The sequence below is a fragment of the Panicum virgatum genome, chromosome 6N (assembly GCF_016808335.1).
Source record: "Panicum virgatum strain AP13 chromosome 6N, P.virgatum_v5, whole genome shotgun sequence".
Classification (NCBI taxonomy): Eukaryota; Viridiplantae; Streptophyta; class Magnoliopsida; order Poales; family Poaceae; genus Panicum; species Panicum virgatum.
This window is the reverse complement of record NC_053150.1, coordinates 27,361,536-27,367,984: the sequence shown is the minus strand read 5'-3', so window position 1 is coordinate 27,367,984 and position 6,449 is coordinate 27,361,536. Positions and strand designations below refer to the sequence as shown.

The 6,449-nt window shown below is 44.1% G+C and overlaps 1 pseudogene across 1 annotated transcript; it reads left to right on the top strand.

Annotated features, from left to right (window-relative positions):
* Window positions 1–567: 567 nt before the first annotated feature.
* Window positions 568–6,034, top strand: LOC120679952 (annotated as a pseudogene). The gene is made up of 14 exons (XR_005677396.1): window positions 568–835; window positions 2,118–2,218; window positions 2,318–2,424; window positions 3,185–3,220; window positions 3,281–3,363; window positions 3,495–3,562; window positions 3,658–3,768; window positions 3,849–3,983; window positions 4,384–4,527; window positions 4,883–4,991; window positions 5,076–5,212; window positions 5,301–5,336; window positions 5,420–5,550; window positions 5,644–6,034. The product of XR_005677396.1 is annotated as a ribosome biogenesis protein WDR12 homolog (transcript).
* Window positions 6,035–6,449: the final 415 nt, after the last annotated feature.

Sequence of the window (6,449 nt, the reverse complement as noted above, 5' to 3'; positions counted from 1 at the left end):
ACCCATCGGTGAGCAGGGAGACGAATCCCAGGAGCAGCGCTCGATTGGATCTCCAGGCTGACCAGGCCCTATTGACTGCTCTCTATCTCTCTCTCCATCTCTTTCGTTGTGCACATTCTCAAACTGCTGCTATTTCACGGGTTGTGGGCCTACGTTCGACTAAGGCCCATGCTTCAGCAGCACAGCCACGCACAGAGGAGGACGAGCGGTGCGTGCAAGGGATGAGCACATATCAGGGAGCGAATCCAGTGTCTTCTACAGCAGCGAGGGAATCCAGCAACTGCACGCTTTTTCAGCGTGCGACTGCAGACTTTGCGCTAGCGCCTCACCTCTCTGACCAGTTTGGTTTGCATGTGCTTGGAGGGCCCCTGCTGCAGAGGCACGCAGCTGCACCCCTCCACTCGAAGAACTCCCATAGGCTGAGAAATCCTTGATTGACACGTGGCAGCATATAGGGGAGGCACAGGACGCGTGAAACCCTCTCCAGCCATGGGGAGCAACCTCTGTTTAAAAACCCGATACCTCTGGCCCTCCCCGTCGTCTCGATGAAACTGGGGCTAGCATCTCTGAAACCCTAACCAAGTAAGGTCCACAGCTCAAACTCCCAAAACCATTCCCCAATCCTTCCCGCCACCGCAACACCGACAACTACCACCTCAACGCCGTCCTGCCATCCGCTGCCGCAGCCATGGACGCCGACCCCTCGCGCCAGGTGCGCGTGTGCTTCATCACCAAGCTGCCGCCCCCACTGCGGGTGCCGCCCATCGCCATGGTCGTCCCCGCCGACCTCTCCCGCATGGCCTCTCCGAAATCGTCAACAGCCTTCTCGCCATCGGTGAGCACCCCCCGGCTGAATCCCAGCCATCCATACAGCTGTACGAGATTCGTAACCCTTTCACTCGCTCCCGGTGTGCAGCCGAACAGGACCACAAGGTGCGGCCCTTCGACTTCCTCGTGGACGGCGAGCTTGTGCGACTGCCGCTCTAGCAGTTCCTCCTTGCCAAGAACATGTCGGCGGTACTTTTTTTTTTTTGCTTTACGCTTGTTTTTTTCTCCTGGAGGAGTTGCTGTGTAGAATGTTTGTAAACATTTTGGATTTTTCTGAAATGTTATAAAATCAAAAATAATGAATTTCAAAAAAAAATTTGGTGGTGTCGTAGTAAATCCATTTATGTAGGAATTCTACCTCTCTAAAATTCCTAGTAAATAAAAAATTATATTTGAATTAAGGAAAATAATTGTTAGTGTGAAATTATTTGGATTTTACAGGGATTTAATTGCTCTACCTTGTTTACTCGAACTCGATTCACATTTAATTTCGTTGGAGTGAAATTGAGTGGAACTTAAATTTAATTTGTGTCAACCAAATTTGAATTCAAACGCTAACCGACTCTAACCTAACCCTAACCCCGCACCCTTGCGCCCTACTCGCTCAGCCGGCCAACCCAGCTCGCCTGGCCCGTTCGCGCAGCCCAGCTCCCGGCCTGCCCCAAACCCGCGATGAGCCCAGCTCGCCTGGCCAGCCTGCTTGCACGCTCATCGCCCAACTCCCCCGCACATCTCGCACGCCACCTAGCCCAGCTCGACCCATTTTGGACCAAACGGTCCAACCCGACACTTATAAATCTAATCATAACTCTAACCCTAACTTTAACCCTAACCCTAACCCTGTTCCCTTCACTCCAACAGCCGCCGCCTCCCAGGTTAAAAAAAAAAACAGCCGCCGCCTCTCTATCAAAAAAAAAACCAGCCGCCGCCTCCCTAGCCTTCTTTTCCGGATTGAGATTCAGTGACTCGCCGAAGGCAAATCACTGAACACTTTAACGGTGACTTACCATCTCTTGCGAGCCGTCCATTTCGCGGTCAACAGCGAGGCCTATTCGAACAGTATATATGCTACAGTATTAAACAGTGTTCGTGCTACAGTGTCACCGATGCAGTATTGCGGGCGCCGCCCGCCGCCATCGCCGTCCCCGCCGACCTCTCCCGCATGGGCCTCTCCGAGATCGTCAACAGCCTCCTCGCTGCCGATGAGCACCCCACGGCTGAATCCCAGCCATCCATACAGCTGAACGAGCCACGGATTCTTAACCCTTTCACTCGCTCGCGATGTGCAGCCGAACCGGACCACAAGGCGCAGCCCTTCGACTTCCTCGTGGATGGGGAGCTCGTGCGGCTGCCGCTCCAGCAGTTCCTCCTCGCCAAGGGCATCTCGGCGGTACGAATTTTTTTGCTTTACCCTTGCTTTTTCTCCCGGAGGAGTTGCTGTGCAGGATGTGGTTGTAAATTGTGCGAGGATTGGGTGAATGTTTTGCAGGAGAGGGTGCTTGAGCTCGAGTATGTGAAAGTCGTGGCACCAAGGAAGCAGGAGGAACCCTGCCCCCATGATGACTGGGTTAGCGCGGTTGATGGATCAAACCCGAGGTATAGTTTATGCCTTGTCATGTGTGTGCAACCTGACATCTGTGGAAATAACTTATCTGGATTGGAATGCCTTTTCCCCCTGTTATTCGTCATAATATGTGAATTGTCTGTATGACCAGGATTTAATTCTGAATTTGATCGATGTGCCTTGGTTTGGTAGGAGATTAATAGGTGTGGAAACTTGATTGTATAGGGTTTTAGTTCAGCTGGTTTCGGAGAAGAATCAGATGACTTTGCTCATGCAAATACCTCTCTGGATACTTATTTTGAGTTTTTGACTATGCTGGCATTGGTGCACTTAAGCTAAATTTTGCTGCACACAGCATGCTGTACCTGCTTTGCTGCTGCTCCTTCCACCTACTTCGGTAGTGTTGACACAACCAGGAGTACAACTGGAATAAAAATCACAGGATGGCCATGTACCCTATTGAGATTATCTCCCTTTCTACATACAAAATTCATTTGTCTCCTTTTCCACCCATCTTTAATCATAGTGACCAATCACCAATTAACATAGACATTGGTTTGTAAAATGCAGCACACACCAGATAAGCTAGGGGGACTTTAGGGAGATGTATCTAGGGGTACTAATCAAATAGAACACGTGTCCACTTCTATAATATCAAATCAGAGGAAGCTATATGCAGTGATGAATTTCATAATTTCTGTTGTTAAAATGAACATTTTGCATCTTGAATCTTTATTGCAAGTTTTACTTTCACATGTTTTGTATTACTACTAAACTCTTTTTGTTTGGCAGTTTCATATTAACAGGATGCTACGATGGTCTTGCAAGGTAGATTTGTTGCAAGAATGTGGAATTGTTGCATACCTGACCCTTCCGATTTTTACATAGATTATGGAAAGATGCAGTAGTATGTACTCAAATTTTGGAGGGGCACAGTGATGCAATTACTTCTACCAGATTCATCAATAAAGGTCAGCATGCTCGAAATAACAACTTTTTGCTCATTATGTTACAAAAGGCATCTGTTCAAAAACTATTTCTGCTTCATTGTCTCATTTTCATATTATTTTATAAGTGATCAGCATGAATCATGTTATTGCAGGAGTTGAAACTGAGGGCAGTCTTCATGTAGTGACTGGCTCAAAGGATAGGTCATTGCGGCTATACAAGGTAAAGAAGCTACTTTTTATCTTTTAACCCAAAATCTTGCTTTATCCATTATAATATATTTCTTATATCTTTCATTATGGCTTGGACTCCTGAAGTGTGATACATCGGTCAGTGTGGACTACCCAAAGCGGGTTGGGGCTTACAAAATTCTTCGTGGGCACACATCATCAGTTCAAAGTATCGTTGTAGACCCTTCAAGTGATCTGGTAATTAATCACTCAATCTGGTATTTCACGTCAATGTTTATTGCTATTTTTACTTTCTGACCTCTTATTTCGGTACCTAGCTCTGTTCTGGTTCCTGGGATAGCACCATCAAGCTGTGGGCAATTGAAGGGTCCGAAGAAGACGGTGATGTTGTTTCATTGAAGAAGAGAAGGATGGATTCTGACTCAATTGGACCTAAAGAGTCTCAGTTAGAGGTACTAGCTACATTCTACTCTGAATTCATGGACCTTCGAGTGAGTCAGGAAGTTATGTATTTTCATCACCTTATTTGATATTTACTGGTTTGCCCTTGAGGTGCTGACCTGTAAAGTATATGGATACTCAGCTACGTACAAAACAATGATTTCTGTTCATGGTCTACCCTAATCTTGACCTTTCCATAACGCTGTTTTACAATTAGATGAATTCGTTCCAGTTATTGGGTTTGGGTCGGCTAATGGTTTTCAAAACCTCTATCTATTTAATGTACATCAGCTGCCATGATTTTGTGAGAGAGAAGGATGTCACTTTATGTTGGTAGGGTTTTTTCCTTTCCAGTCATGAATTCATGATATGCCCCACTCATCTCACAGTTTGGATCCTGTTGTAATCCAGGGTTTAGCCACTATAACATTTCTGGGACATACACAATGTGTTACTGCTGTTACCTGGCCTGAGCAACAAACGATATATTCAGCATCTTGGGATCATTCTGTTCGGCAGTGGGATGTACAAACAGTGAAAGAAACATGGAATATGGTATGTACAATTTCTTTATATTCCAAATTATGTAGTTAACTCCATGTAATTGGTTTTCATAAGCGACTCCTGATGATTTTCCTTCACTTAAATTGATCTATGTATTGCAAAGGGGGTGTATAGACAGTGTTCTGTTTTTCTGCTAGCATAACAGTTAAAAGAAAACTATTTGCATATGCAAATTCACCGGCGTCTCCACTTTTAGTGATGATTTTTCTCCTGAGTTTGCCCAAAAAATGGAAGTCTCCACTTAGTTCTTGATTTCTAAATGTTGCAAATTCATATTATAACTATCGTGTTCTGTTTTATAACGAAATCTGTCTTATTTAACATTTACACCTGAACCTTTTCACAGTTTTGTGGGAACGCCTTGAATTGCTTGGACTGTGGCGGTGAGGGCTCTTCATTGATTGCTGCTGGAGGCTCTGACCCCGTCCTGAGGGTATGGGACCCTCGCAAACCTGGTAAACATATTATGACTGCAATTATTAGTTATCTTTCTTGGACCATATTCTAACAACCTGATGTGTTTGCCCCCTTCAAAACAGGAACATTAGCTCCTGTGTTTCAGTTCTCCTCTCACTCAGGCTGGATCACTGCCTGTAAATGGCATCCAAGCTCCTGGTTCCATCTGATATCATCTTCATTTGATGGGAAAGTCATGTTGTGGGATCTAAGAACAGCAGTATGATTCCGATAATCTCGTTATTTACATCATTTACTCTTTAAAACGTTGCATGAAATTGTCGCTAATGATATTTCTCCTGTTGTAGTGGCCACTGGCTTCCGTGGACTCGCACAAAGATAAGGTATTCTTTTGTGCGGTGTTTCTTTTTCCATATTTCAGGGAATGGGGAAAAATGAGTTGCTTAGTTAACTTTGGCTATTCCAGGTTCTATGTGCCGATTGGTGGAAAGGTGACAGTGTGGTCAGTGGTGGAGCTGATTCCAAGCTATGTATAGCATCTGATATTGAAATTGTGTGAAGGTTCTTTGTCATGCTTCTTGAGTCCATGCTATTGAGGTTCGGGCTTTTCTTAAGCAATATTGTTTTAAATGGTTCATTTTATTTCTTTCCTGCTATATACTTATGCTTTGCTCTTGTGAAACCATTTAGGTGCAATGTGAAACAATGTATGGTCGACAAGCCATACCTAAAAGCCAAACAATGTCAATTATGGTTGGGACCAGATGCAACCCTTCAGTCAGATCAAGATCCAGGACATGGCTTGGCATTTGTGTATGCACTTATGCATGAGTATGCATAAGAACGAACCATAATAATGGATCACTACATTTTGCTCTTCAACTCTTTTGTTTGTTACTTCATTGGTGAAATTGGCACCAGAATTATTGTATTATCCCAAGATAATGAATTATTGGGTGGTTTCTGTGTTTCATTGCTGTGAATGTGATCAACGTTATTCGTGTGCAGTTTTTTTTCCCTCCATCGGAGTAACTTGTAACCTGAAGTGAAACTGAATTGATATAGACCATAACTTGGACCATGTAGTACTGTGTTTGATACATTGGCAACTTTAAGGTTGTAAAGCTACGAGGAGGTAGCGGAGGTTATTTTGGTAAGGTATTGGGAGGTATCTTTTCTATTTTGGTATAGGTTCCACCTATTTTGGTACCGATTGGTGTATCTCTATCTCTTATGTTTTAGCCGTCGATTTCAGCCTGATGTATTGTTTCAACTATTATAAAATTTCTCATACATGAAATGGAAAAATGACAAGAGAGCCATACCAATAATCTCCCACACCCAAGATAGAGACATGACTGCCTTCCAGTTTTCCAGTATTATAGCTGAAATGGGCTTTGGTAAATATTCTTTTAAAAATATGCAAACATGCAAAAGGTCATCCTATTATATTAATACTAACAAGAAATTTAGCATAGGTTGATTCTAGGCGAACT